Below are 9,781 nucleotides of genomic sequence, written 5' to 3'. Positions count from 1 at the left end.
ATGCTTGTGCCAAACAAGAAATGTGTAAAACGAGCAAATTCAGTACATAAAATAATTACTGTATTGTATAAATAAACTTACCATAATTATGAATGTTTATAATGTTTATTCCTCTTCTCCTTCCCAGTCAAAAACAAACATTGATAAGCAGTCATTGTCTGGGAAAAACACTCTTTTCTTGACTTCCTTGCTTTCTTATTCTTACTTACACTAACACCTGAGGAGAGCAAAAGACTGACATCCATTCATGACCTATTAACAAGATGTACAGGCTGTTTGAGTGGATTAGAGGCTAGAGAAGGTCTGTGTGAACATCTCCCATACGTACATTCCCTTCCTAAAATTGTCCACAGTTTTTTACAGGTTGTGCCAGATTGACATCGCCGGCCATGCTAGGGTAAAATTTCATTCATCATTGGTGGCCATGGGGGGTGTTAGAAAAAACTTTGAATGTTAGGAAGAACATTTATCTGGTTATCCTTTGCATATTCTTTTAGTTTAGACATACTTTTGACATGAGCAAACCAGCCCACTGCGTGAATCATATCTTCTAATGTTTTTTATAACATGACCATTATCATTTGCCTCTTGTAACTCGAGCAAATAGTAATTTTCAGTATAATACCCACAGCTGACCGTGAAGTATTTTTCTTGCTGTATGTACACTTCTTAACCACTGGACGCCAGGGCATTTTTCCCAAAATTGCTTGTTTTCAAACCTTAATATCTCAGAAAATATAGCAGGTGGGGAAACAAATTAAAAACCATATTGCTCACCAATTCTTCTTGATAATTAAAGCATCTCAAGGTCTGTAAGTGGTTGCATTGATGAGTAAGGACAAGAAGAGTATGAGTACTGTAATTTTTCGCTGCGAGGCAGGCTGTATTCATATGTTTACTCGCTGCCCTGACTTTGGCTTTGCTCTAAACCTGAAAAATTCTCCGTTACAAGATAAACTAGACGCAGTTGCGTCCATGACACGCCCTATGGCATTATCACTAAGTCCTTTCTTAGTATCCTTGGAAAGACGCTTGGCAGGAGTGGATGAGGCAAGGGCTCACGTGAGGCGGAAATGGAATCGGATGAAAGGCTCAAGAAAACATTGTCCCACACCTGGCAAAGCCACAGAGACAACTGAGGTATGCTTGCCTCAGGTGCCTTGAGGTTCTACCCACCCTTTGGTGATGAGATCAAGTGGCGGCTGCTTCAAACTGTGGCGCAAAAACACTTGCAATTATGGCCTTCCCCCAGCGTCCCCGGCCCACCAATTTCTATCTATCTATTGCCAGACGCCACAATCCCGTTTGGGGTGGCCACAAACAAATCGCCTCCAAGTTGCCCTGTCCCCCGCCATTTCACTGCCCTGCTCCCAACTCACACCCCCCTCTCTCATATACCTCTCCACCCCATCCCTCCATCTCATCCTCGGCCTCCCCCTCCACCTCACTCATATACACTCTCTTCGTCAGTCTTTCACCCTCCATCCTCTCCGCATGGCCAAACCACCTCAGTGTATTCCTCATAACGCTTCCTATCACATCCACATCCACACCACAACGTTCCTTTATATCCTCATTCGTCAGCCTGTCTCTCCACGTGACTCCACAGGCTCCTCTTACATAACTCATTTCCACTGCTCTCACTCTTGACTTGTGTCCTTCCAACAATGTCCGAGCTTCACTTCCGTACGTTAGAGTTGGTATCACAATACTGCCATGTAGTAACTTTTTCACTTCCATGCTCACTTCCCTGTTTCTTATCACTGCTTTCAAGGAACCAGCAACCTTTCTTCCCTGCTGTACCCTTTCAAGCACTTCACCCTCCAAACCTCCATCCTTACTCATCACACTACCCAAATACTTAAACGTACTCACATTTTCCAATTCCTCACCATCCAACCTCGCTGTACATTCACTAACTTCACCTCTCTCAAAGACCATCACTTTACTCTTCCCTACATTCACCGTTAGGTTCCGCTTCTTACACACTCTCTCAAACTCATCCACCAAGCCTTGCAGCTCCTCTTCGTCTTCACTCAACAACACAGTATCATCTGCAAACAAGAGTACAGGGAGTTTCCAAACACTATCCTCTACCAGGGCCACTCCAACATCCACTACCCTACCTTGTACCTCTTTTATTACCCCATCCATGTACAGATTGAACAACCATGGAGACATGACACATCCCTGTTTCAACCCAACTTTCAAAGAGAAAAATTCACTTAGTTCACCATCCACACGCACTGCAGCCTTCGCACCATCATACATACTCTTCACAGCATTCAACAACTTCCCATCTACTCCGTATATTCTTAACACTTTCCACAATCCTTGTCTATTCACCCTGTCATATGCTTTCTCCAAATCCATGAAAGTCGCATACAACTTCTTTCCCTTCTCTAGAAACTTTTCCACTAAAGATCTAAGAATGAATATCTGATCTACACAACCTCTTCCCTTCTTAAAGCCTCCCTGTTCTTCTCCAACTAATTTCTCTGTTCTTTCTCTAACTCTGTTAATAAGTATCCTACCATACACTTTTCCTATTATACTAAGAAGACAAATGCCCCTATTATTACTACACACTTTTTTTTCCCCTTTTCCTTTGTACAAGGGAATAATTATACCTGACTTCCAATCCTCCGGGACTCTACCTTCCTCCCAGGCCAATCTGCACATCTTCCACATCCATTCCACTACTGTCTCTCCCCCATGCTTCAGCATTTCACCACACACTCCATCAACTCCTGGGGCCCTGCCCGATTTAACTTTCTTCATTGTTTCCACAACTTCTATCCTACTGATTTCTTCCTGTCTTCTCACCTCCCTCCTTCTCCCAGCCATTCCCCAGCCACTTATACTCGCATTACTTCCATCCTCTACGTTCAACAATTCCTTAAAGTGTTCTCTCCATCTGCTCACTTTTTCTCCCTTCTCCACTTGTAATCTACCATTTTTATCTTTCACTCCCCTGCTAACTTCACTTCCACCCTGTCTTACTCTTTTCACTTCTCTCCAGAACATTTTCTTACAGTCCCTCCACTTTACACTCAAATTCCTTCCAAATTCCTCATCCACTCTCTTCTTACTCTCTCTTACCAATCTTTTCACCTCTCTCTCTTCCTTCATCACCAGTTGCTTAGGGGTTAAACACATATCAGCTGTACTGTATGCACATTCAGTATCCAATAAGTTGTGAAGGAAAATTATTTTGCATTCAGTCACTTATTTAACCATAAAATTTTGACAGTCCATGTGGAAGGACTGTGTAGACGACTGCAACTGTCCTTCCAGAAGGTCACAGAAAGTTTTGTGTATTGAGTCCTCAAGGTGTGCCTGCTTAACCCTTATCATGCATTGTGAGTGGGTCGCATGAGTCCCGTCCAGCCTGTCTGAATTTGTTATACCACTGTCATCTTCTTGCTGCCATGGAGTCACAGCATTGCCCTGTTTCTCCCAGCTACCCTTCTTTCCCCCAACCCAACCTTGAAGGCAGTGTGCCCAGCTACCCACGTGGTACCCAGTGACTCTGAAGGGGAGGAGGTGGAAGTGAGGAGAAAAAAAAAAAAGGCCGAAATTGGAGCCCCTGTGACTGTGTATGCCAACTGTAATGTCAGCCTTTGTATGGGAGAATACTTGCCTACCTGCCACACTTCCAAATGCCTCTAAGCATCAGAAATTGTAAATATGTGTAAATATCCTGGTATAGCATGTACAAAAATATGAAATTTGTGTAATGTGAATAAGGAGACAATGGTATGTGACACTGCAGTACACTACACAGTAGTGAATGTGCAAATGATGTTCTGAGAGTGCTTCTGAGTGTACCACACCTTTCAAGGCCTCTGGAAATACTGTACATACATGTATACCCACGAAAAAAATTATCATCACTCTTTTAGCATGAGAAAATTGGACACACTGGATGAGAGATCTGAAAATAAACTCCTGAGTTAACTTGCTTGGTTGGTATCCCTGATTTGCTGAGCCTTAGGTCTGTATTCATAGTGGCATCAGGGGCTTCGTAGCACCGCTTACATAATTACAGTCTGTCCTCGCCTAATACGGTTTGCTGTAACGCGATGTTGCTCTAACATGGCACGATTGAGTGGAAGGAAATAAACATTGTAATGCGGGCACTGTTAGCGTAATATAGTACAGTAAGACCTCACTATAATGGACTAATTGGGGCCCAAGCCATTCCGAAAAAAGCGAAATTCCGATAAAAGCAACATCTGGACTTCCCCCTGCTAACCCAGACTTTTTCCAATGTATCAGACATTAGTCCGGATCGCACCAACGATTTTTAAACTGTTTTTACTACCACTGCAGCACTGTGCTGTGTTATAGCTTCACTGCAATAATCAAATGGTATAATATATAAAATAATACTGTACTGTACTCTAATAGACATGTCTTTTATTTACCTTATTGTGGTGAACATAGGTGGTCAGGTAGTCTGGACTGCTTCTGGCTTTATCAGATTTTTTCTGATATACAGTACCCTTACACGGTGAATGAGTTTATGGGTGGCAGACAAGCTTTCACTGCGAATTCGTTCTCCGGAACAACATATCTTATGGGAAAAATAGCATATGGGCAGCATTGCTTCCTCAAAGTCCACTTTTTGAGCCATAGAGATGTGCTGCAGGGCACATTTCAAACACATACAGTACTGGTATATAAAATATAAAACACATGGTTATTTACCTTAAGTGGAGCAGATGGCAGTCCTGATTAGCTTGAATACAAATGGTTCCGAGGCATGGGGAGACACTTAGGGTGACCCCTCCACATCACCCTCCACTCACTCGTTCCCATCACATGTCCCGCCCTCATCACCTGACTGAACCACTTCCCCATGTGCCTCTACCTCATTCACCTCTCCCATAAAACCTTAAAAGTCCAAAGATGACACCACTGACATCACATCATTGTTTTCACCAGGAAGTGTAGCAGATGATATGGAGGCAACTGGATCCTGTTGTTCTAGAGTCCGGTAGTAGCAGGTGATAAGTGTTTTTCTTATGTTGACTTCCATATTGTGCCTTTCACTGTAATAACAAAAAGTGGTTTCTACTCCACTGATCACTTCCTGTGTCCTAAGGTAGCTGGTTTCTCATGTCTTGGCCTCTTCTTTCAGAACATCCACTGCTGGTAGAATTTTACTGATCTTCAACATAGGCAGATCTTCATCCTCCATTGCATTCTGCTCAGCGGGTTGCTCAGACCTGGCCTTTTGTGCAGTGTCTACTAGGGAAGGGGGGGGGTTGTTCAATATGGGAGATGGCAGTTATGGCCTTCTCTTTTCCTCGATTTCGTTTTCTCAGGGTTCAACTTGTTCACCATGGTTTTGTGGACCTGATTACCCCCTGCTCGTTCACTAGGCGAATCATTTGTTCTGAAGTTCACTGTCCGAGGGCACTGTTTAGGAATTTTGTCTGGTAGCTCCTTACTTCCGATAAAATCGAAATCCGGTCTATTGATGTCCGTTATATCGAGGTCTTACTGTAAGTTGAACCGGGTGGGCTGTGACGCATTGTGCGTCACGCAGCCTCACAATACTAGACGTCATCGCCTGCCAACCATGCTTTGCCTTTCTCACTCTCCCAGCCAATCAGGACCCCCCCTATCTCCCTCCCGTCTCCTGCGTTCCCCACTCGGCCCACTCCTACCCACACCATCCTCCTCAGCTTGCCTCGTGTTGCGAGACACACTGCCCGCATTAGCTTCAGGTCGCATTTTTCCCTGTTCAGTATTACCACCAGTGCAACTCCTGGACCTAGTGGCGTGCGTCCAAAAGAAAGAAGATTCATCTTTGCCTCAGAGAGAAGATGGAGGTTATCAGATGGATAGACATCGGGGAACCGAAGGCGGTAGTTGCACGCTCCTACAAACTCAGCGAGTCCAGCATCTGCACGATCTACATCAACGACATATCCTTGTTTGCATGAGGAATTTTGGTCCTGGCGAAGCAGATACTAGATCCGTCATCACTCCAAAGGCCATGATCATTATGGAGAGGCTACTGGAAGAATACATTCGGCAGCAGAAAAGAAACTACATGCTGGTGTCAGCCTTGGATCTGGGGACATGGGCCACCTGCTTTTTCAAGGTGGTGTGTAGGACATATCCACCAACAAAGCCATCTCAACGAATGTTCAAGGTGTCCACTGGATGGCTGTCGTATTTTGTCTGTTGCAAGAAGCTGAAGAACCTTGAACTGACTGGAGAATGGGCAACTGCTGACAAAATGCAAGTGGAGAAGTACCCTGATATCCTGAAGGATATCACTGGGGAGGGGGTTTACACAGCAGAACAAGTTTTTAATTTGGACAAAAAGCAGCCTTCAGTGGAAGAAAATGCCAACATCGGCTTACGTTTCAAAGACAGCAGCACAAGCAAAGGGACGGAAGGCAAACAAGAGCAGGATAATCGTTTTGTTTTGTTGCAACACTACAGGAAGTTGCGAAATGAGGCCACTGGTCATCCACCATGCCACACAACCACACGCCTTTTGCCACTTACAGAACATGGACGACTCGGGTTTATTGGAGGCAGTCAAGGCGGGCATGGATGACAAGTCACATCATCACTGATTGGATAGACAACTGCTTCATACCTGATGCAAGATGCCACTGTAGGCAGGAAAGCCTGCCTTTTTAGGTCATCCTTCTGATGGACAATGCCCCTGCACATCCACACTTCATCATCGGCAGATACAAGAACATTAGGGTGGAGTTTCTGCCACCTAACACCATGTCACTTCTCCAGCCCTTGGACCAGGAAGTGATCGCCAATGTGAAGTTTTCTATCAGTGGCGAGTGTACAGGCAGTTACTTACTGCTACAGACACCCAAGAACTCCAGCAGCTGCTACAGGAGGAGGAGGAAGGGAATGATGCGGAGGCCACCTCCACCACCACCGCTGCCGCCGCCACCAGCACCGAGGATGAAGTAATCTCTGAGGAGGTTGTGAATGTGAGCAAGTTTTGGAAGCTATACAACATTTGACATGCTGTGAACAGCCTCCTGGCAGCCTGGAGAGAAGTGAACACAGCCATAATAAACCATGCTCGGTGCCGTGTAGCTCCACAACTCTGCACAGCAAAAAGTGAAAGTGTTCAGGTGGCTGCCAATTCAGCCCCATCAACAGTGTCTGTCATGCGCTGTGTGCCCGGTTGTGGTGAGGTGACGGTGGAGGAGGTGATGGAGATTGGCAGGGACACCAGTGACACCTCAGATGAGTGGATTATGCAGAAAGTTGGGCAACAAGACAGGGACGAAGAGATGGAACAGCAAGAGGAACAGAGGGAGGCAAGACCAGCAGGTGAACCCAGCAGTGAAGTTGTAAGTCAAATCCTGAGTCGAGCTGAGTCTCTCCAGGAGTTCATCTTTGACAGCGATCCTTCCCTTGCAAGAGGTAACAGCCTGATTGAGCAGGTTGATGATGCAGTGTCTATAATCTTATGCACATTGACCGAGTAAACTGCAGTAAACAGTCACTAATCATTCATTACTTCGCCAGACAAGCTGCCGCTGGTCTACAGCAAGAGGATATCCAGTGACAGCTGGATGAAGAAGCTGTGGAGGACCTAGAAAGTGATGTCTGGAGTGTTGCTAGTGAAATAGACTGATGGATTTTAGTGTGTGTTCCCCCTCTCTACCTCATCTCCGGTGACATGTGTCTGCTCTTCTCCTCACATAAGGTACAGTACAATAAATGAGAAAGCCCTGTATTGACCTAATGTATTTTTTATAACCATATTAATTCTTTTAGGGAGTTTAAATTAGGGGGTATAAAAAAAAAATTTCACCACAAAGGGGGAAAAAGTGGACTTTGGGCAGAGGTGCAGAAGGAAATAGGGGTTTTTAAGAGTCCCTCCAATGCGATATTTGCCTATCGCAAGGTCGGTGCGGAAACAAATACCCGCATTAGGCGAGGACAGACTGTAATATGTTTTGCATATTAATTATCACTGCCTTGTACTGTACTTACAGTTGTCAGGACTCCATTTTATAAATACAAATCATAATAGATAGCATGATATACTGTATAGATAAAGAGATAGACAGGTAGAAGCATCAAGCCAGGGGATGAAATAGGTAGTGTGTCAGCGAGAATCGAGCAAAGGTAAACATGCTTACACACTCTAACTCAAGGAATGCTTGATATGCACATGAACAGCACCTCATGACCATACACACATACACACATACTCACACACAGGCTTCTAGAAACTTCACATCAGTATATTCCACATGACATGACTTCTGCTAAAGTAGGAATTTAGGAAGCAGAGCTCAAAAGGAGATTAGCCTTAGAATCGACAGGTGGTGGAGAGAAGGAGACTGGCCATAGAACCGGCAGGTAGTGGAGAGAGTGAATAAGAAGAGGGGTCCAACTAGACTTACTTAGTATATTAAGTCTCTGTATAATACATATGCTGCTCAACTTAGACTTTCTCTGAAGATAATAAATCAAGATCAACTTCTTGTATTCATCTTTAACTCCTCCTGCTCTTCAATTAACTCAAGACTCACCTATTACGAGAACTGAGAGTTACATATATAAAAATGTTGGCTACAAAGCTTTAACATTAAATGGTGGCAGCGGACTGCAATTATTACAATTAACGGCCATACCACGTTGAGTACACCGCTTCCCGTCCGATCAGCGAAGTTAAGCAATGTTGGGTCTGGTTAGTACTTGGATGGGTGACCGCCTGGGAACACCAGATTCTGTTGGCATCCCTACGTGTCAAGTGGGGTTGGTGGAGGATTAGTGCCCCTCCCTGTAAAACAATTAACTCTAAGCCCTTGGCCACCCCATCTGGGATACATGGCGTCTGGCAATGAATGAATGAATGAATGTAACTACGAACAATATGTAACAATTATGTAACGACAAACGATTGCATTATGTTACACTTGCTACAATTATGTAACTACAAACAATATGTAACACTTATGTAACGACAAACGATTGCATTATGTTACGCTTAATACAATTATGTAACTACAAACAGTATGTAACAATTATGTAACAACAAACGATTGCATTATGTTGCACTTGCTACGATTATGTAACTACAAACGATATGTAACAGTTAGACATTACTAAAGGGACAACTCCATATATAATGTAATGACCTAGCAGTATTACCATTGCATAGTTATATGTGTATGTCTGTTATACATACACATCTTACAAAATGTCATACAATAACCTATTTAACCATATTGTATTTGTTCAGTTATGTATACAACTTGTTTAACATAAAATATTACTGAACCATTACAATATTAACATGAATATTATATGTATTCAGTATTATAATCAATATTATGTACTAATAGATTAGCATATGCCAATGATGATTACTGTCGGAGGACCGCCAGTGGCGCGACCGAGCGATGTCAGGACTCCATATTATAAATACAAATCATAATAGATAGCATGATAAATGGATAAAGATATAGACAGGTAGAAGCATCAAGCCAGGGGAAGAGATAGGTAGTGTGTCAGCGAGAATTGAGCAAAGGTAAACATGCTTACACATTCTAACTCAAGGAATGCTTGATATGCACACGAACAGCGCCTCGTGACCATACACACACATACACACATACTCACACACAGGCTTCTAGAAACTTCACATCAGTATATTCCAGGTGACACGACTTCTGCTAAAATAGGAATTTAGGAAGCAGAGCTCAGAAGGAGGTTAGCCTTAGAATCGACAGGTGGTGGAGAGAAGGAGACTGGCCATAGAACC

The 9,781-nt window shown here is 43.7% G+C and overlaps 1 non-coding gene across 1 annotated transcript; it reads left to right on the top strand.

The window, feature by feature from the left end:
• The first annotated feature begins 8,634 nt into the window (after positions 1-8,634).
• On the top strand, positions 8,635-8,753 carry LOC145409714 (5S ribosomal RNA). The gene has a single exon (XR_013899161.1). It is a non-coding gene; the product is annotated as a 5S ribosomal RNA (ribosomal RNA).
• Positions 8,754-9,781: the final 1,028 nt, after the last annotated feature.

This window comes from Coenobita brevimanus, chromosome 82 (genome assembly GCF_032717465.1).
Source record: "Coenobita brevimanus isolate Jiangsu-jjx chromosome 82, ASM3271746v2, whole genome shotgun sequence".
NCBI lineage: Eukaryota > Metazoa > Arthropoda > Malacostraca > Decapoda > Coenobitidae > Coenobita > Coenobita brevimanus.
This window is presented reverse-complemented; position numbering and strand designations above follow the sequence as displayed.